This window comes from Tamandua tetradactyla, chromosome 2 (assembly GCF_023851605.1).
Source record: "Tamandua tetradactyla isolate mTamTet1 chromosome 2, mTamTet1.pri, whole genome shotgun sequence".
NCBI classification, from domain to species: Eukaryota; Metazoa; Chordata; class Mammalia; order Pilosa; family Myrmecophagidae; genus Tamandua; species Tamandua tetradactyla.
The window spans coordinates 143,126,932-143,149,032 of record NC_135328.1 but is presented as its reverse complement, the minus strand read 5'-3'; the positions used below and the strand labels follow the sequence as shown (position 1 = coordinate 143,149,032).

Here is a 22,101-nt window from a genome sequence, read left to right as displayed (position 1 = left end):
TTTGAGATTCTCTGTGTCCAGATATAGGTATGGATTTATCCTCCTGCTGTGAGAGATTTTATAGTCTGGTGGGAACCAGAGGAACCAAACAGAAATACTTGAGTTGAAGGCCACAATGACGGAAATGAAAAATTCCTCAGAGGGTTTCAACAGCAGATTGGGACTGGCAGAAAAAGAGTTAATGATTTCAGAAATAAGACAATTGAGATGATTCAAACTCAGGAGCAGATGAAAGATGAATTAAAAAACACAAACACAGTCACAGACACTTTGGGGACACCATCAAGCATATCAACATACACACTACGGGAGTCCTAGAAGGATAGGAAAGAGAAAGGGGGAGAAGGAATATTCACAAAAATAATGGCAGAAAACTCTCAAATTTAATGAAGGACAAATATGCACATTCAAAAGCCAAAGGAACCTCAAATAGGATAAATTCAAAGGGAATTTTCCCCAGACACACAGTAATCAAACCGTCAATGCCAAGGACAAGGACAGAGTTCTGAAAGCTTCGAGAGAAAAGCAATGAGAATTGTGTACACGGGAATCCTGATAAGATTAAATGCTGATTTCTCATCAAAAACCATGGAGGCAAGAAAGCAGAGGTATGAAATAAAGTACTGAAAGAAAACTATTGCCAACAGATTTTATATCTGGCAGGACTATCTTTCAAAAATGAAGATCAACACAGTAGAAAGGAGAGAAGAGAAAGCCATCCTGGGCAGAGGGAAAACTGAGGCTACAATGTAGCGTTATAGCCACAGGGAGCTAACATGGCCCATTAGATCCATACCATACTGAACCAGAACGGTCAGGACTACATACCCTGGCCTCCATGAATCACCCTGGGAAGGTATGACTTGTGGCATGTAGCTCTGCAGGTAAGGCAATCCCCAAATGTCCTGACAACTAAAGGACATTGTCAGAGTGTTGACAACACTCAGAATCTGGGCAGTTAGTTCTTCTCTTAAGGGGGATCAAGGTGGAACATCACCAAGGCCATCCAGTCCATCCTTTATCCCATTTGGATCGCTCTCCATACAGTGTGCTGGTTTGAATCTACGGTGGACCCAGAAAAACCATGTCCTTTAATCCTCATTTAATACTGCTGGGTGGGAGCATTTGGATTATTCCCATGGAGATGTGACCCACCCAATTGTGGGTGGTAACTTTTGATTAAATGATTTCCATGGAGGTGCGTCTCCACCCATTGAAGGTGGAGTTGCTTACTGGAATCCTTTAAAAGAGGAAACATTTTGGAGAGACTCCATTTTGGAGAGCCACAAGAAAGCCAGTAGACAGCACCATGTTCGCCAAGTGCCCTTCCAGATGAGAGAGAAATGTTGAACGTCACTGGTCTTCTTGAAGCAAGGAATCTTTCCCTGGATGCCTTAAATTGGACATTTCTATAGACTTGCTTTAATTGGGACATTTTCTCAGCCTTAGAACTATAAACTAGCAGCTTATTAAATTCCCCTTTTTAAAAGCCATTTTGTTTCTGGTATATTGCATTCCAGCAGCTAGCAAACTAAAACATACAGTCAGGGAGTAATTCCCCTGGGATTCCATCTGGTCTTTCTTTCTGAAGGAATCCTGCAAGAGTAAGCATATTGATACATAAAGCCACTACCACTCAGGTGGTCTTGGGGCCACAACTGATAATCATTATCTGCCACCTTATCCATTCTAGATTTCTCTCTACCCCACTTAGTACCTGTACTAATCTCAGGAGCTTACTAGGCAGAGTTTGCTGCTCTTGTCCATTTATTAACAAAGCTGGGCAGGAGAATATTGAGAGGTGTTGTGCTGATTTGAAGCTGTTATGTACCCCAGAAAAGGCCAAGTTCTTTTAGTCCATTCCTGTGGGTGCAGACCTATTTATTATAGGTGGGACCTTGTGATTATTTTCAATTGAGATATAACCTTCTCACAAAGGGCCCTTTGTGAGAAGAAAAAGGAAACACAGAAAAGGTCCAGAGAGCTTTAAGGAGCCCCAGAGAAGGTGAGAAACAAGGACACACCCACAGAAGTGGAGCGAGGAGGAAGCCAGAAGCTGAAAGCAACAAAACATGGGAGCAAAGGACCAGCAGATGCTGCCCATGCGCCTTCTCATGGGACAGAGGGGTCCCAGATGCCGGCAGCCTTTCTTCAGAGATGGTATTGTCTTATTGATGCCCTAATTTTGACATTTTCATGGCTTTAGAACTGTAATTTTGTAAGCTAATAAATCCTCATTGTAAAAGCCAAATATGAAAAATAAAAGGAGAGGAGTGACGTCATCAACATGGCAACATAAATAGCTACTGTAAACCTCTCCCCAGAAATTCAATGAAAAAAAGGACAATTCTTACTTGTTCAGAACTTTAGAGGAAAGTATAGACTGGAGAAGGATCCCACAAATGCTGCATCGAAGAAAGAAAAATATCCGATAGGAAACTACCATCCCGGAGTGGCCGGTCCTCTTCTCTCCCTGTCACTTGGTCCCACTCAGGTTAGGAATTTCCCACAGGCAGCAGACAGGATCCCTCCCACCTTCCACCAGACTATAAAATCTCTCACAGCAGTGACATAAATCCACACCTACATCTGGACACAGAGAAACAAGCCCAGAGGGACCCACAACAGGACTTCAGCTGCTGGGGAGGGCAAAATATAAAAGTGCAACAAGGAGGAATTTCCAAAATGGAGACTTAGGGAGGGAATGGCAGAATTTTTCCCCAAAGCAGCAAACAGGTCGAAGTTGTCTGAATCAACTGTTTGGGGACCCAGGGGACAGGGGAGGACATTTCAAGGCCCAGGTCAATGAGGGATAGAGTCTGAGAAAATGTGAACAAAAGACTGTGTTTCCAGCCCTGGGTCCTTGTGCTCATCCCCCACCCTCGAGGGAAACAGTAGCTGGAGGCCCAATCCTTGCCTGGGGGACAGCTGCAGACTGGAGCAGCTGGGGGAACCTCCACTGCAAGTGAAGTGAGGAACACAGCCCCACATTGAGCCAGACTTAGGCAGTGAAGTGAGACACAAGAATCTCACAGTTTTAGCCCCTCTGGTCAGACACTACAGAGATTCAGAAGGTAAACAGCTTCTGAGGATAAATAAGTAATGAAGAGCACCATCTGCTGGATAGACTGGAAAGTCCAAGGGAACTTCAGGGCTTTTTAGAGCCTCTCCAGACCCTATCCCAGCCCCATCTCTGCATAGACACCTGACCCTGTCATGGCAGAGAAATGCTGATGACCCATCAAAGCAGTGCTGAAATATAAATCCAGGCAAAAACTAAATCCTAGACAAGAAAGAAAGAAACTGACTTTCAGAACAGACCCACCAATAAAATCAGATGACCAAATATCAGCAAAATATCACAAGGCATACTAAAACTTGAGAGGAAATGGTCTAGTCAAAGGAAAATATCAAAAAGTCAGAAGAGACACAGAATCTGGAACAACTAATCAAAGATATGCAAACAAATCAAATCTTGAATCAATTCAAAGAAATGAAGGAAAATGTATATAAACGGACAAAGGATATTAAGAAGACATAAAGAAGAATTTGAAAGAATACAAGAATAACAGATATTATGGAAATTGTGCTAGTTTGAAAGTGTTGTGACCCCTGAAAAGCCATGTTCTTTAATCCTTGTTCAATATTGTAGGGTAGAAACCTTTGTTTAGATTGTTTCCATGGAGACTGACCCACTCAATTGTGAGTGTGACTTTTTGATTACATGGAGATGTGAATCTACCCATTCATGGTGGGTCTTGACTAGTTTACTTGAGTCCTTTGAAAGGGGAGACATTTTGGAAAAAGCACAGTTGGTTCAGGCTGACAGAGATGCAGACATTTGGAGATGCTTGAAGTGCAAACAGAGAAATCAGACACCTAGACAAAGATATATGGAGATGTAGAGTCCAGCAGATGTCACCATGTGCCTTCTCATGAGATGCTGAGCAGAAATGAGGGAGAGTTTAAAATACTCACAGATAATCAAAAGCTGAGAGAATTCATTAATACGAGACTGGCCCTACAAAAACTACCAAAGGGAGTGCTGCTGGCTGAAAAGAAAAGACAGGAGAGAGAGATCTGGAGGAAGGTACAGACTAGAAAAGTATTAATAAGGGCAACTTCAGGGTTAAAGAGAAAGAGAAAAAAAATAGATCTGGCAAACAAAATCCAAATTATAAGATGGTTGAATTAACAACTGTCTTTACAGTAACAATCTAGAATGCTAATGGATTAAATTCCCCAATCAAAAGATACACACTGGCAGACTGGATTTTTTAATTATGATCCATCTATATGTTGTTCACAAGAGATTCATCTTGGACCAAAAGATAGAAATAGTTTGAAAGTGATTGGATGGAAAAAGATATCCACGCAAGCAATATAAAAAAAAAAAAAAAAAGCAGGAGTAAACTATACTAATATTATATAAAATAGACTTTAAATGCAAAAATGTCATGAGATAAAGAAGGACACTATATATTAATAAAAGGAGCAATTCACCAAGGAGAAATAATAGCCATAAATATCTATGTTCCTAATCAAGGAGCCCCAAAGTACATGAGGCAAACACTGGCAAAACTGAAGGGAGTAATAAATGACTCTACCATATTAGTGGGAGATTTCAACACACCACTCTCTCTAACGGATAGACATAGAGGACCAATAAAGAAACAGAGGATCAATAAAGAAACAGAGAACATAAATAATATGATAAATGAACTAGACCTAACAGACATATATAGAACCCTGCACCCCAAAACAGTAGGATATACATTCTTCTCAAGTGCTCATGGAACATTCTCCAGGACAAACCATAGGCTGGGTACAAAAAGGGTCTTAATCCATTTTCAAAGATTGAAATTATACAAAGCATCTTCTCTGACAATAACAGAATGAAGCTAGAAATCAATGACAAATGGAGAACTGTAAAACACACAAATATATGGAGGTTAAACAACAAAATCTTAAACAATCAGTGGATCAAAGAAGAAATTGCAAGAGAAATCAGTAAATATCTTGAGAGGAATGAAAACAAGAACACAATGTATCAAAACTTATGGGATGCAGCTAAGGCAGTTCTGAGAGGGAAATTTATAGTTCTAAATGTCTACATTATAAAGGAAGAAAGAGCTAAAACCAATGACCTAATTGAATAACTGGAGAAAGAACAACAAACTAATCCCAAGCAAGCAAAAGGAAAGAACTAACAAAGATTAAAGTGGAAATTAATGAAATGGATAACAGAAAAACAAGAGAATCAATAAAACTAAAAGTTGGTTCTTTGAGATCAATAAAATTGACAAACCCTTAACCAGAATAACAACGATGAAAAGAGAGAAGCTGTAAATAAAGTCTGAAACTAGAGTGGAGTCACTACCCGAACCCCGAAGAAATGAAAAATGTCAGAAGAGGTTATTATGAAAAACTGTATGTCAACAAACTAGACAACTTAGATGAAATGGACAACATTCTAGAAAGAAAGGAACAATCTACACTAACTTGAGAAGAAATAGAAAACCTCGACAAACCAATCATAAGTAAAGAGACTGAATCAGTTATCAAAAACCTACCAACAATGAAGGGGCTTAGCCCAGACAGCCTGGTGGCTGTACTCTGGGGAGGGGGTGGTGGTGGGGGTTATTAGCAAAATACAGCACCGAAGGGCTGGCGGCCTCTACGTCCACTGCGGGACCAGGCCGAGGGACAAAGGCTAAGTTTTTCCATGGTTTGGCTTGGATATTGGTGAAACCCTAGTCAAACTGGTTTATTTTGAGCCCAAAGACATCACTGCTGAAGAAGAGGAAGAAGAAGTAGAAAGTCTTAAAAGTATCCACAAGTACCTGACCTCCAATGTGGCTTACGGGTCCACGGGCATTCGGGATGTGCATCTTGAGCTGAAGGACCTGACTCTGTGTGGACGCAAAGATAGGTGATCTTCGGCTTTGCAAACTTGACGAACAAGATTGCTTAATAAAAGGAATTTTCTATATTGACTCAGTTGGATTCAATGGACGATCACAGTGCTATTACTTTGAAAACCCTGCTGATTCTGAAAAGTGTCAGAAGTTACCATTTGATTTGAAAAATCCCTACCCTCTGCTTCTGGTGAACATTGGCTCAGGAGTTAGCATCTTAGCAGTATATTCTAAAGATAATTACAAGCAGGTCACAGGTACAAGTCTTGGAGGAGGAACCTTCTTTGGTCTCTGCTGCCTTCTTACTGGCTGTACCACTTTTGAAGAAGCCCTTGAAATGGCATCTCGAGGAGATAGCACCAAAGTGGATAAACTAGTGCAAGACATTTATGGAGGGGACTATGAGAGGTTTGGACTACCAGGATGGGCTGTGGCTTCAAGCTTTGGGAACATGATGAGCAAGGAGAAGCAAGAGGCTGTCAGCAAAGAAGACCTCACCAGAGCAACTTTGATCACCATCACCAACAACATTGGTTCAATAGCAAGAATGGGTGCCCTTAATGAAAACATTAACCAGGTGGTATTTGTTGGAAATTTCTTGAGAATTAATATGATCGCCATGTGACTTTGGGCAGATGCTTTGGATTATTGGTCCAAGGGGCAGTTGAAAGCACTTTTTTCGGAACATGAGGGTTATTTTGGAGCAGTCGGAGCACTCCTCGAGCTGTTGAAGATTCCTTAAGCGTTACCTGGGGAGGGGTTGCTGGAACCTTCCACAATGGGACCTGTGGACTTTTATTTTTTAAGAGACTTACTCAGTTTTATGATTGTGTACTTCTCAAATCAAAGTGAGAAAGAACAAATGTGTTTTTTGAAGTCATCAAAATAAATCCTTAATAATTCAGTCTAAACTAGTAACCAGAAAGGGAAAGATTAAATAACAAAAAAAGTGGACCATATCCATGACAGTGAGGATTTGCTGTATTTAAGTTTTTCTTCAGTATAGCACTGTTGACTCACTGTGTATTTTTAGAAGCTCAGCATCACTCATTGGAGCCACTGCAGGGGCGAGCTGTTCTGTATTCAGCAGCAAACTGTGGTTTTGTGTCCTGTGAATCTGCAATGCAACAAAAACTACTCTGTTATAACCTAATCAAAATTTTGTCAATATGGCTTTAGAGATAAAATCATCTGTGCATTACAGGTTTGCATTTTGCCTTTGGAAAAAAAAAAAAAAAAACCTACCAACAAAGAAAATCCCAGGACCAGGTGGCTTCACAGGCAAATTTTTCCAATTCATTCATTAGTTAATGAAGAATTAATACCTTTCCTGCTCAATCTCTTAAAAAAAAAACTGAAGAAAAGGGAACACTACCTAACTCATTCTATGTAGCCAAAATTACCTGAATACCAAAGCCAGATGAAGATACTACCAGAAAACATCAGTCCATCTCTCTAATGAATATAGATGCAAAAATCCTCAACAAAATACCTGCAGATAGAATTCAACAGCATAGTAAAGGAATTATACACTAGGTACACAAAAATGGTTCAACACAAGAAAATCAACTCATGTAATACACAAATTAACAAATTAAAAGGGAAAAAAACATATGATCATCTCAATTGATGCAAAAAAAGGCATCTGATAAAATTCAGCATCTTTTCATGATAAAAACACTTCAAAAAGTAGGAACCAAAGGAAACTTCCATAACTTGATATAGGGCATATGTGAAAAACCCATAGCTAAAATACTCACTGGTGAGAGACTGAAAGCTTTCCCCCTAAGATCAGGAACAGGATAAGGATGTACGCTGTCTCCACTGCTATTCAACATTTTGCTAGAAGTTTGAGCTAGAGCAATTAGGCAACAAAAAGAAATACAGGCCATCCAAATTGGAAAGGAAGAAGTAAAACTCTTGCTATTTGCAGATGACGTGATCCTATATTTAGAAAATCTAGAAAAAATGACAACAAAGCCACTTGAGCTAATAAATGAGTTCAGCAATGTGGTGGGATACAAGATCAACAAGCAAAAATGCATGGTGTTTCAGTGTAATCCAGTAGCCTTGATTCTTTGAGATGACTATGTAACTATATAGCTTTTATGATGTGACCATGTGATTGTGAAAACCTTATGATGGACACTCCTTTTATCAGTGTATGGACAGATAAGTAAGAAAAAAAAAGGCAAAAATAAATAAATAATAGGGGCAGCAGGGGGTATGGTATGTTTATTACTTATAGAGTAAATTAAAATGTTCAAAAATCAATTCAAGGACGAAGAACAGAGAAGGGAATAAAGCAAGGGAATAGGATGAGTGGCTCCCACGCTTGGTGGACAGCACATGTGTTCCCACTGGAAATCAAGTCTTCTACAGAAGCCTGTGAAGAATCAGGTGTCCAAAAGCAACCCTGTCAGACCTGGGAGAAATGAGAGCATCATTGGTCTTGAAGATGTCTAACAGAAGGAAATATTAAATTATGTGGGTGTAAATAACAGATGCCAGTATTAATTTTGATGGGTAATCTATATGTAATTAAAAAGCTCATTTTTCTGTGGATAAAAAAAATCAATTCAAAATCAATAGTGATGATGAACGCACAACTATATAATAATACTGTGAATCACTGACTGTATACTTTGGATGATTATGCAGTAGGCGAATACATCTCAATAAACTGCATTTTAAAATATCAATGGTGTTTCATATACTGGAAATGAACTATAGAAGAAGTAATCAAGAAAAAACTTCCATTTACAATAGCAACTTAAAGAATCAAATATTAGGAATAAACTTAACTAAGGATGTAAAGGACTTGTACACAGAAAACTACAAAACAATGCTAAACGAAATAAAAGAAGTCCTGGATAAATGGAAAGACCTGCATTCATGGACTGGAAGGCTAATTATTGTTAAATTGTCAATTCTACCCAAAGCAATTTCAGATTCAATGCAATCCACATGAAAGTTTCATCAGCCTTCTTTCCAGAAATGCAAAAGCCAATCATCAAGTTTATATGGAAAAGTAAGGGGCACCAAATAGCCAAAGCTGTCTTGAAACAGAAGAATGAAATTGAAGGATTCACATTTCCTCATCTTAAAATTTATTACAAAGCCACAGTAATCTAAACAGCAGGTACTGACACAAGGACAGACATATAAACCATGGAATTGAATTAAAAGTTCAGAAATCATTCTTCACATATATGGCCAACTGATTTTTTTTTTTTTTCACATGGGCAGGCACCAGGAATTGAACCCAAGTCTCTGGTGTGGCAGGCGAGAACTCTGCCTGCTGAGCCATTGTAGCCCGCCCTATAGCCTTTCTTTTATTTTTTTAAATAAAAGATTTTAAAAAATTCTTTTATTTTTTTAAATACTAAAAAAACACCAAACACTAACATTCCTATTTTGATCATTCCATTCTACACATATAATCAGTAATTCACAATATCATCACATAGTTGCATATTCATCATCATGACCATTTCTTGGAACATGTGCATCCATTCAGAAAAAGAAATAAAACGAAAATAGAAAAAAAAATCTATACATACCATATCCCTTATGCCTCCCTTTCATTGATCGCTAACATTTCAAACTAAATTTACTTCAACATTTGTTCCCCCTATTATTTATTTTTATTCCATATGTTCTACTCATCTGTTGACAAGGTAGATAATAGGAGCATCAGACACAAGGTTTTCACAATCACAAAGTCACATCGTGAAAGCTGTATCATTATACAATCATCTTCAAGAAACATGGCTACTGGAATACAGCTCTACATTTTCAGACAGTTCCCTCCAGCCTCTCCATTACATCTTTTTTTTTTTTTAATTTTTTTTTTATTAATTAAAAAAAATTAACTAACACAACATTAGAAATCAATCCATTCTACATATGCAATCAGTAATTCTTAATATCATCACATAGGTGTATGGTCATCATTTCTCAGTACATATGCATCGATTTAGAGAAAGAAATAGCACGACAACAGAAAAAGAAATAAAGTGATAACACAGAGAAAACACAAATAAAAATAAAAAGTACAAAAATATATAAGAGAAAGAAAAAAAAACAAAAAAAAACTATAGATCAGATACAGCTTCATTCAGCGTTCCAACATAATTACATTACAATTAGGCAGTATTGTGCTGACCATTTTTTTTTTAGACATCATACCATTCTACATATGCAATCAGTAATTCTTAACATCATCACATAGATGCATGATCATCGTTTCTTAGTACATTTGCATCGGTTTAGAAGAACTAGCAGTATAACAGAAAAAAATATAGAATGTTAATATAGACAAAAAAAATAAAAGTAATAATAATAAGAACAAAACAAACAAAACAAAACAAAACAAGAACCTATAGCTCGGATGCAGCTTCGTTCAGTATTTTAACATGATTACTTTACAATTAGGTATTATTGTGCTGTCCATTTTTGAGTTTTTGTATCTAGTCCTATTGCACAGACTGTATTCCATCAGCTCCAATTACCCATTATCTTACCCTGTTTCTAACTCCTGCTGAACTCTGTTACCAATGACATATTCCAAGTTTATTCTCGAGTGTCGATTCACATCATTGGGACCATACAGTATTTGTCTTTTAGTTTTTGGCTAGACTCACTCAGCATAATGTTCTCTAGGTCCATCCATGTTATTACATGCTTCATAAGTTTATCCTGCCTTAAAGCTGCATAATATTCCATCGTATGTATATACCACAGTTTGTTTAGCCACTCGTCTGTTGATGGACATTTTGGCTGTTTCCATCTCTTTGCAATTGTAAATAACGCTGCTATAAACATTGGTGTGCAAATGTCCGTTTGTGTCTTTGCCCTTAAGTCCTTTGAATAGATACCCAGCAATGGTATTGCTGGGTCGTATGGCAATTCTATATTCAGCTTTTTGAGGAACCGCCAAACTGCCTTCCACAGTGGTTGCACCATTTGACATTCCCACCAACAGTGGATAAGTGTGCCTCTTTCTCCGCATCCTCTCCAGCACTTGTCATTTTCTGTTTTGTTGATAATGGCCATTCTGGTGGGTGTGAGATGATATCTCATTGTGGTTTTGATTTGCATTTCTCTAATGGCCAGGGACATTGAGCATCTCTTCATGTGTCTTTTGGCCATGTGTATTTCCTCCTCTGAGAGGTGTCTATTCAAGTCTTTTTCCCATTTTGTAATTGGGTTGGCTATCTTTTTGTTGTTGAGTTGAACAATCTCATTATAAATTCTGGATACTAGACCTTTATCTGATATGTCGTTTCCAAATATTGATTCCCATTGTGTAGGCTGTCTTTCTACTTTCTTGATGAAGTTCTTTGATGCACAAAAGTGTTTAATTTTGAGGAGTTCCCATTTATTTATTTCCTTCTTCAGTGCTCTTGCTTTAGGTGTAAGGTCCATAAAACCGCCTCCAATTGTAAGATTCATAAGATATCTCCCTACATTTTCCTCTAACTGTTCTATGGTCTTAGACCTAATGTTTAGATCTTTGATCCATTTTGAGTTAACTTTTGTGTAGGGTGTGAGATATGGGTCTTCTTTCATTCTTTTGCATATGGATATCCAGTTCTCTAGGCACCATTTATTGAAGAGACTGTTCTGTCCCAGGTGAGTTGGTTTGACTGCCTTATCAAAGATCAAATGTCCATAGATGAGAGGGTCTATATCTGAGCACTCTATTCGATTCCATTGGTCGATATATCTATCTTTATGCCAATACCATGCTGTTTTGACCACTGTGGCTTCATAATATGCCTTAAAGTCGGGCATCGCTAGACCTCCAGCTTCGTTTTTTTTCCTCAAGATGTTTTTAGCAATTTGGGGCACCCTGCCCTTCCAGATAAATTTGCTTATTGGTTTTTCTATTTCTGAAAAATAAGTTGTTGGGATTTTGATTGGTATTGCATTGAATCTGTAAATCAATTTAGGTAGGATTGACATTTTAACTATATTTAGTCTTCCAATCCATGAACACGGTATGCCCTTCCATCTATTTAGGTCTTCTGTGATTTCTTTTAGCAGTTTTTTGTAGTTTTCTTTATATAGGTTTTTTGTCTCTTTAGTTAAATTTATTCCTAGGTATTTTATTCTTTTAGTTGCAATTGTGAATGGGATTCGTTTCTTGATTTCCCCCTCAGCTTGTTCATTACTAGTGTATAGAAATGCTACAGATTTTTGAATGTTGATCTTGTAACCTGCTACTTTGCTGTACTCATTTATTAGCTCTAGTAGTTTTGTTGTGGATTTTTCCGGGTTTTCGATGTATATTATCATATCGTCTGCAAACAGTGATAGTTTTACTTCTTCCTTTCCAATTTTGATGCCTGGTATTTCTTTTTCTTGTCTAATTGCTCTGGCTAGAACCTCCAACACAATGTTGAATAATAGTGGTGATAGTGGACATCCTTGTCTTGTTCCTGATCTTAGGGGGAAAGTTTTCAATTTTTCCCCATTAAGGATGATATTAGCTGTGGGTTTTTCATATATTCCCTCTATCATTTTAAGGAAGTTCCCTTGTATTCCTATCTTTTGAAGTGTTTTCAACAGGAAAGGATGTTGAATCTTGTCAAATGCCTTCTCTGCATCAATTGAGATGATCATGTGATTTTTCTGCTTTGATTTGTTGATATGGTGTATTACATTAATTGATTTTCTTATGTTGAACCATCCTTGCATACCTGGGATGAATCCTACTTGGTCATGATGAATAATTCTTTTAATGTGTTGTTGAATACAATTTGCTAGAATTTTATTGAGGATTTTTGCATCTATATTCATTAGAGAGATCGGCCTGTAGTTTTCTTTTCTTGTAATATCTTTGCCTGGTTTTGGTATGAGGGTAATGTTGGCGTCATAGAATGAATTAGGTAGTTTTCCCTCCACTTCGATTTTTTTGAAGAGTTTGAGGAGAGTTGGTACTAATTCTTTCTGGAATGTTTGATAGAATTCACATGTGAAGCCGTCTGGTCCTGGACTTTTCTTTTTAGGAAGCTTTTGAATGACTAATTCAATTTCTTTACTTGTGATTGGTTTGTTGAGGTCATCTATGTCTTCTTGAGTCAAAGTTGGTTGTTCATGTCTTTCCAGGAACCCGTCCATTTCCTCTAAATTGTTGTATTTATTAGCGTAAAGTTGTTCATAGTATCCTGTTATTACCTCCTTTATTTCTGTGAGGTCAGTAGTTATGTCTCCTCTTCCATTTCTGATCTTATTTATTTGCATCCTCTCTCTTCTTCTTTTTGTCAATCTTGCTAAGGGCCCATCAATCTTATTGATTTTCTCATAGAACCAACTTCTGGCCTTATTGATTTTCTCTATTGTTTTCATGTTTTCAATTTCATTTATTTGTGCTCTAATCTTTGTTATTTCTTTCCTTTTGCTTGCTTTGGGGTTAGCTTGCTGTTCTTTCTCCAGTTCTTCCAAATGGATAGTTAATTCCTGAATTTTTGCCTTTTCTTCTTTTCTGATATAGGCATTTAGAGCAATAAATTTCCCTCTTAGCACTGCCTTTGCTGCGTCCCATAAGTTTTGATATGTTGTGTTTTCATTTTCATTCACCTCGAGGTATTTGCTAATTTCTCTTGCAATTTCTTCTTTGACCCACTCGTTGTTTAGGAGTGTGTTGTTGAGCCTCCACGTATTTGTGAATTTTCTGGCACTCTGCCTATTATTGATTTCCAACATCATTCCTTTGTGGTCCGAGAAAGTGTTGTGTAAGATTTCAATCTTTTTAAATTTGTTAAGACTTGCTTTGTGACCCAGCATATGGTCTATCTTTGAGAATGATCCATGAGCACTTGAGAAAAAGGTGTATCCTGCTGTTGTGGGATGTAATGTCCTATAAATGTCTATTAAGTCTAGTTCATTTATAGTAATATTCAGATTCTCTATTTCTTTGTTGATCCTCTGTCTAGATGTTCTGTCCATTGATGAGAGTGGTGAGTTGAAGTCTCCAACTATTATGGTATATGAGTCTATTTCCCTTTTCAGTGTTTGCAGTGTATTCCTCACGTATTTTGGGGCATTCTGGTTTGGTGCGTAAATATTTATGATTGTTATGTCTTCTTGTTTAATTGTTCCTTTTATTAGTATATAGTGTCCTTCTTTGTCTCTTTTAACTGTTTTACATTTGAAGTCTAATTTGTTGGATATTAGTATAGCCACTCCTGCTCTTTTCTGGTTGTTATTTGCATGAAATATCTTTTCCCAACCTTTCACTTTCAACCTATGTTTATCTTTGGGTCTAAGATGTGTTTCCTGTAGACAGCATATAGAAGGATCCTGTTTTTTAATCCATTCTGCCAATCTATGTCTTTTGATTGGGGAATTCAGTCCATTGACATTTAGTGTTATTACTGTTTGGATAATATTTTCCTCTAACATTTTGCCTTTTGTATTATATATATCATATCTGATTTTCCTTCTTTCTACACTCTTTTCCATATCTCTCTCTTCTGTCTTTTTGTATCTGACTCTAGTGCTCCCTTTAGTATTTCTTGCAGAGCTGGTCTCTTGGTCACAAATTCTCTCAGTGACTTTTTGTCTGAGAATGTTTTAATTTCTCCCTCATTTTTGAAGGATAATTTTGCTGGATATAGGAGTCTTGGTTGGCAGTTTTTCTCTTTTAGTATTTTAAATATATCATCCCACTGTCTTCTAGCTTCCATGGTTTCTGCTGAGAAATCTACACATAGTCTTATTGGGTTTCCCTTGTATGTAATGGATTGTTTTTCTCTTGCTGCTTTCAAGATCCTCTTTTTCTCTTTGACCTCTGACATTCTAACTAGTAAGTGTCTTGGAGAACACCTATTTGGGTCTAATCTCTTTGGGGTGCGCTGCACTTCTTGGATCTGTAATTTTAGGTCTTTCATAAGAGTTCGGAAATTTTCAGTGATAATTTCTTCCATTATTTTTTCTCCTCCTTTTCCCTTCTCTTCTCCTTCTGGGACACCCACAACACGTATATTTGTGTGGTTCATATTGTCCTTGAGTTCCCTGATACCCTGTTCAAATTTTTCCATTCTTTTCCCTATAGTTTCTGTTTGTTTTTGGAATTCAGATGTTCCATCCTCCAAATCACTAATTCTATCTTCTGTCTCTTTAAATCTATCATTGTAGCTATCCATTATTTTTTCTGTTTGCTACTTTATCCTTCACTTCCATAAGTTCTGCGATTTGTTTTTTCAGTTTTTCTATTTCTTCTTTATGTTCAGCCCATGTCCTCTTCATGTCCTCCCTCAATTTATCGATTTCATTTTTGAAGAGGTTTTCCATTTCTGTTCGTATATTCAGCATTAGTTGTCTCAGCTCTTGTGTCTCATTTGAGCTATTGGTTTGTTCCTTTGACTGAGCCATATTCTCAATCTTTTGAGCGTGGACAGTTATCTTCTGCTGCTGGCGTCTGGGCATTTATTCAGATTACTCTGGGTGTTGGACCCAGCAAGGTTGTAAGATTTTTCTGTGAAATCTCTGGGATCTGTTTTTCTTATCTTGCCCAGTACGTGGCGCACGTGGCACACGTTTGTCTCAAGTGTTTGGAATGGGTCTCCCCCAGTCACCGATCTCCGTGGCCTGGGGATTTCAGATCCAATTCTCTCCGTTGGTTCAGGGGCCGCGCGTGGTGGGGGCGTCAGCTGCCGCGGCTTGAGGGGACCCTGTGGCTGGTTGCGGGCTGCAGCGGGCCTGGGGGATTCCCCCACCGGACCAGGAAGCCTCCCGTGGGGGGGGTTACCGCGGCTTGGATAGCCCTCCTATCCGAGACTCGTATCCGCGGACTCGAAGCAGAGCCTCGAAGCCGCCCGCAAAAGAGGGGTGCCGCCTGCCTCGGCTTGGGAAACTTGCTTCTCCAATACTCTCAGCCGGCCCGGAAAGGAGGGAGGGAGTAGCTCGGACCACCGCAGCTGCCGCTTGTGGAGAGCCGCCTCCCGGGTCTGGCCTAGTGGACACGCTGCGGCCTGCTCTAGAGTTCCCCCGCCCATCGAGTGAGTCAAGATGGCGCCCGCATCCTGTTTCCGCGTATGACGCACGCGCCCACCAACCCTGTCTTCCAATCACCTCTGTATACGTGGCACTAACCTATTGGGTTTGGGCACAGTATATAAGAGGTTACCCGGACAGGGTGGGTGGAGACGACTCACAGGGAGCCGTACCTGACGGCCGCATAGAGGTTGTCCCCCCGCGGGATATTTCGCCCGCACGGAATCTGCCTGAGAGTATGCAAGCTTGACTCCAGTAAAAGCCTGTGCTTACGACCGCCGTGTGTCTCGAACCCGTTTTTACCGCCCGAGTCGTTTTGTTTGTGCCCGTCTCTCTCCCCCTGTCTCCCTCGCCGGCCGGGGACCTGACGTCGAGAGGGACGGCTGCGGACAAGTGGTGGCCCGTACGGGGAACCTCTTCTGCTGCCTCTCCCCGAGCTGGTGAGGACGTGCTTCTCGGGTTCGCGGCGGAACCTCCACGCCTGATCAACGTGAGAGGGTAAGTGCTTTCTGCTACGTGAGAGTTAAGGGCTGTGGGCGTTCAGGTAGCCCCAGTGAATCGGGAGAGCTCCCCGATTAGTTAAGGTCCAGTGCCGACTGCAAGCATGGGGCAGTCAGGAAGTTCATGATTACAAACTTTTAAAAGAATTGAGGCAGGCCGTCCATCAGTATGGCCCCAATGCCCCTTATACCCTGAACATGGTTGAAAACCTCTCCGCCCTGAATCATACACCCGCAGATATTTTTCAGCTGGCCCGTGCTTGCTTACCACAGGGCCGATATATAGATTGGAAAGCATGGTTTGAGGAGCTAGCTGAGGAGCAAGCCGCGAAAAATGCAGCGGGGAGACATGGCGGATGGAATGTAGATATGCTGTTAGGGAGAGGTCTCCATTCCCAGAATCAAACAGGGTTCCCTCAGGAAGTCTACGGACAGATCTTTCGCTGTTTCGTGGGAGCCTGGAAAAAGTTAGCAGGCCAAGGAGAAGCTCAAACTTCACTTAGCAGCATACATCAAGGCCCCACTGAACCATTCGTGGAGTTTGTGGCCAAGATGCAAACTGCAGCTGAGAGAGTTTTCTCAGACCCAGGGGTAGCTGAGACTGTAGTTAAACAGATGATATTTGAACAGTGTAACAAAGAATGTAAAGTCATCCTGGCACAAAACAGAGGAAAAAGTCTAACAGATTGGGTTCGGCTCTGCAGGGACGCTGGTAGTCCGCTAACTAATGCAGGCCTAGCTGCCATGCTAGCCAGCTCCCTACAAGTAACTACTAAGAAACCAAAAGCCTTAGAGACAAGCTGCAACACACCACCCCGAGTCCTCCGCATAGAGGTCTAGTCCGATGGAAGGATGTCCTGTCAGGACAATGGCAAGGCCCTGACCCAGTGCTCAGCTGGGCCAGAGGCTCTGTTTGTGTCTTTCCCCAGGAACCAGGACGCCAGCCAGTGTGGGTTCCGGAAAGACTGGTGAGAACCGTGATACCGCCCGGGGGCGCCGAGGAACTGCTGCCTAACAAGTCAGCAAGTCTTCAACCTGAACCATCAGACCCGGTCTCCAGCTTTACTGATGCTCCTGGCGACACCCGCACCGTTGCCCTGTCCTCCCCCTCACCGTGTGACCCGTCTCGGCCACTCAGGGCGGGACGCTCGAAAGCAAGGTCTGCTGCAAGGCCCATGGCTGTGTCCCGGGTATAAAAGGCGGCACCAGCAGTCATAATTTTGGTCGTAGGCTGATCTCTTAGGCGAAGTCGCAGTCCTGGCCAGACTAGACTCCAGCCATTGCACAGAGACACCTAGCGACACTCTCGATTCTGGTTGCCGCTCTCCTGCCCCCCCTCATAACCCAGTTGCGAGGCGAAGCACTGCAGGGAGAGTCACGTGGTTTCCGGTTCACGGGCTCTCCGGTCTCTATATGAGGTGGCATTCTGGTTGGTGCCTAGCAAGCCTAGTCCAGACTCCCCAAAGCACCAAAACATGTAGTGGGCCACTCAGGCCCACGGGAGCACACTCATCAATGGAGACACTGGGTCAAAATAAATAAAAAAAGGGGAGATGTGGAGAGCCGCCTCCCGGGTCTGGCCTAGTGGACACGCTGCGGCCTGCTCTAGAGTTCCCCCCGCCCATCGAGTGAGTCAAGATGGCGCCCGCATCCTGTTTCCGCGTATGACGCACGCGCCCACCAACCCTGTCTTCCAATCACCTCTGTATACGTGGCACTAACCTATTGGGTTTGGGCACAGTATATAAGAGGTTACCCGGACAGGGTGGGTGGAGACGACCCACAGGGAGCCGTACCTGACGGCCGCATAGAGGTTGTCCCCCCGCGGGATATTTCGCCCGCGCGGAATCTGCCTGAGAGTATGCAAGCTTGACTCCAGTAAAAGCCTGTGCTTACGACCGCTGTGTGTCTCGAACCCGTTTTTACCGCCCGAGTCGTTTTGTTTGTGCCCGTCTCTCTCCCCCTGTCTCCCTCGCCGGCCGGGGACCTGACGTCGAGAGGGACGGCTGCGGACAGCCGCTGATCGGGAAATCGCGCGCCGCTAGGGGGTCTCACCGCAGCCGAGTCTCGCAGTCAGTCTAGCCAGCCTAGACTTTGGATAGCCCTCTGATCTAAGATTCGTAGCCGCGGACTCAAAGCCGAGACTCGAAGCTGCCCGCAAAAGAAGGGCGCCGCCTGCCTCGGCTTGGGAAACTTGCTTCTGCGATACTCTCAGCCGGCCCGGGAAGGAGGGAGGGATTAGCTCGGACCGCCGCAGCTGCGGCTGCTCGGCAAATCGCGCGTTGCTCAGGGGTCTCGCCGCAGCCAAGAGTCGCAGTCAGACTTGCCAGCCCAGACTTTGGATAGCCCTCTGATCCGAGACTCGTAGCTGCGGACTCGAAGCCGAGACTCGAAGCCGCCCGCAAAAGTGTGGCACCAGCCGCCTTGGCTGGGAAGCTTGTCTCTCCGAGTCTCTCAGCCAGCCCGGGAAGGAGGGAGGGATTAGCTCGGACCACCGCAGCTGCGGCCGCTCGGGGGGTCTCGCCGCAGCCAAGTCTCGTAGTCAGACTTGCCAGCCCAGACTTTGGATAGCCCTCTGATCCGAGACTTGTAGTTGTGGACTCAAAGCCGAGACTCGAAGCCGCCCGCAAAAGTGTGGCGCCGGCCGCCTTGGCTGGGAAGCTTGTCTCTCCGCGTCTCTCAGCCAGCCCGGGAAGGAGGGAGGGATTAGCTCGGACCGCCGCAGCTGCGGCTGCTCGGGAAATCGCCCGCCGCTCAGGGATCTCACTCACCGCAGCCGAGTTTCGCAGTCAGACTAACCAGCCCAGACTGGGTTACGCTGTGTGTCCATTCCCTGCTGTAGCCCCGGGAGCTGTTCTGTACTGTTTCTGTTCACCTATTAGTTGATTTGGAGTCGGAGGAACTAAGACGCATGTACCTTACTAAGACGCCATCTTGGATCCCCCTCTCCATTACATCTTGATTAACAAGGTGATATCTACTTAATGCATAAGAATAACCTCCAGGATAATCTCTCAACTCTGTTTGGAATCTTTCAGCCATTGACACTTTGTCTCATTTCACTTTTCCCCCTTTTGGTCGAGAAGGTTTTCTTAATCCCTTGATGCTGAGTCTCAGCTCATTCTAGGGTTTTTTTCAATCCCTTGACGCTGAGTCTGCTCATTCTAGGATTTCTGTCCCACGTTGCCAGAAAGGTCCACACCCCAGGGAGTCATGTCCCACGTAGACAGGGGTAGAGTGGTGAGTTTGTTTGCTGTGCTGGCTGGAGAGGGATGGCAACTGATTTTTGACAAGAGTATCAATTCCACTCAACTGGGAAAGAATGGTCTCTTCAATAAAGGCTGCTGGGAAAATCTGATGTCTGTTTACCAAAGAATGAAGATGGGCAGGCCATGGTGGCTCAGCAGGCAGAGTTCTCACCTGCCATGCTGGAGACTCGCGTTTGATTCCTGGTGCCTGCCCATGAAAAATAGAAAAGAATGAAGGGGGACCTTTACCTCACACCATATAAAAAAGCAACTCAAAATGGATCAAAGACCTAAATATGAGAAACCAGAACTATAAAACTTCTAAAAGAAGTTCTAAAAGAACACAGGAAAGCATCTTCAGGACCTTGTGTTACACAATAGTTTCTTAAACTTTAACCCAACTCATGAGCAACAACAGAAAAAGACGTAGATAAATGGGACCTCATCAAAATTAAAAACTTTTGCACAATAGCTGGATACAAGCTTAAAGAACAGGTACCTCAAAGTCTAATTCCAGCAATAATACATCAAAATATCAAAATATCCATGTTTCAACGAAAGAGCAGAAAACATACAAAGAATGAGGAAGTGATGGCCTAGGCAAGGAGAAAACTGAAGCATTAGGAATCATCAAAGACAAGGACTATACCTGGGACATACTTTTTAAAAATAGTCCTAAATATGCTCAAAGAGCTAAAGGAAAATATGGACAATGAACCAAAGGATCTCAGGAAAACAAGAGATGAACAGAAAGAGAATATTAAATGAGAGATGGAAATTATGAAAAGGAACCATAGAGAGCTGAACACAACAGAAACAGAAATTAAAAGTTCCCTGGAGGAGTTTAGCAGCAGATGGGAACTGGAAGAAGAAAGACTAAGTGAACTTGAAGATAAGCTTGAAATCATCTAGTCTGAGGAGCAGAGGGGAGAATGAAAAAAAGTGAACAGGGTCTGAGGAATCTGTGAGACAACATCAAGTATACCAATATACCAATATATGGGGGAGTCCCAGAAGGAGGAGGAGAGATAGGGGCAGAGAGACTATTTGAAGATTTAATGAAAAACATGAATATATACATCTAAGGTGCTCAACAAACTCCAGACAGGATAAACCCAAATAGACCCATTCCAAGGCATATTTTAATCAAACTATCAAATACCAAAGATAAAAACAGAATTCTGAAAACCACAAGAGAGAAGAAACAACATGTCACATGCATGCCAATTTCTTATTGGAAACCATGGAGACAAAAAAAAGATTGGAATAGGGCAGGCCACGGTGGCTCAGTGGCAGAGTTCTAGCCTGCCACACCAGAGACCCGGGTTTGATTCCCAGTGCCTACCCCTGCAAAAAAAAAGGATTGGGATGACAAATTCAAAGTGCTGAAAGCAAAAATCTTCCAAGCAAGAACTTTATATCCCACAATATTGTCTTTCAAAAATGAGTGAGAAATGAGGTCATTCCCAGATAAAGTGGAAGGAGTTCATCACTGCTAGACTGGCCCTACAAGAGATGCTGGAGAGTTTTACATGTTGAAAAGAAGGGACAGTAGATAATAGATTGAAGTCACATGAAGAAATGAGGATCTTCAGCAAGGACAATGACAAAAGAAACTACAAATGTCGGTATTATTGAATTTTTGGTTTGTAACTCTACTTTTTACTTCCTAGAGGATCTAAAAGGCAAATGCATAAAATGTAATGATAAGCCAGTGGTTGGGACTCATAATGCAATTTATAACTAACTCCACAAAGGTGGAGAGGAGAGGAGATAGGAATGCAATTTGTGGATGCCATCGAAGTTAAGTTGGTGTCTCAGCGAGTGAGAATGTCATAGATTTGGAATGTAAAATTTAAGGCCCAAGGCAACTACAAAGAAAGTATCAGAGAATATGAAAATTCAGAGACAAAAATCAAGAGTACAGGTTGCCAGGGGGAAAGGGGAATGGGGAGTTAAAGCATAATGGGTGTAGGGTTTCTGTTTGGAAAGCTGGGAAAGTTTTAGTAATGGAAGGTGGTGAGGGTCCCACACCGTTATGAATGTGAGTAATCTCAGCAAATGGTATACTTGGGAGTGGCTGAGATGGTAAACTTTATGTTGTATATAAGTTACCACAATTAGGAAAAAAAAGAGCAACTAAAGAGACAATGACAATTAAATGCAATTTGAGATCCTGGATGGGATCTATCAAGGGAGGAGAACAGGAGCATATGGGGACATAGGAAAAAATTGAAACATAGGCTGTACACTTTATATTCATATTAAATTTCTTGAACTTGATAACTACACTTACTTAAGGAGTTTACATAAGTGAATATCCTAGTTCTTAGTAAATATACATAGTAGTATTAAGTGTTCAAGGAGCGTGATGTATACAACCCACACCCAGATATTCAGCAAATGGTTAATATATATATACAGATAGAT

At 41.4% G+C, this 22,101-nt stretch overlaps 1 pseudogene; it reads left to right on the top strand.

The window, feature by feature from the left end:
- The first annotated feature begins 5,603 nt into the window (after window positions 1-5,603).
- On the top strand, window positions 5,604-7,056 carry LOC143662380 (pantothenate kinase 2, mitochondrial pseudogene; annotated as a pseudogene).
- Window positions 7,057-22,101: the final 15,045 nt, after the last annotated feature.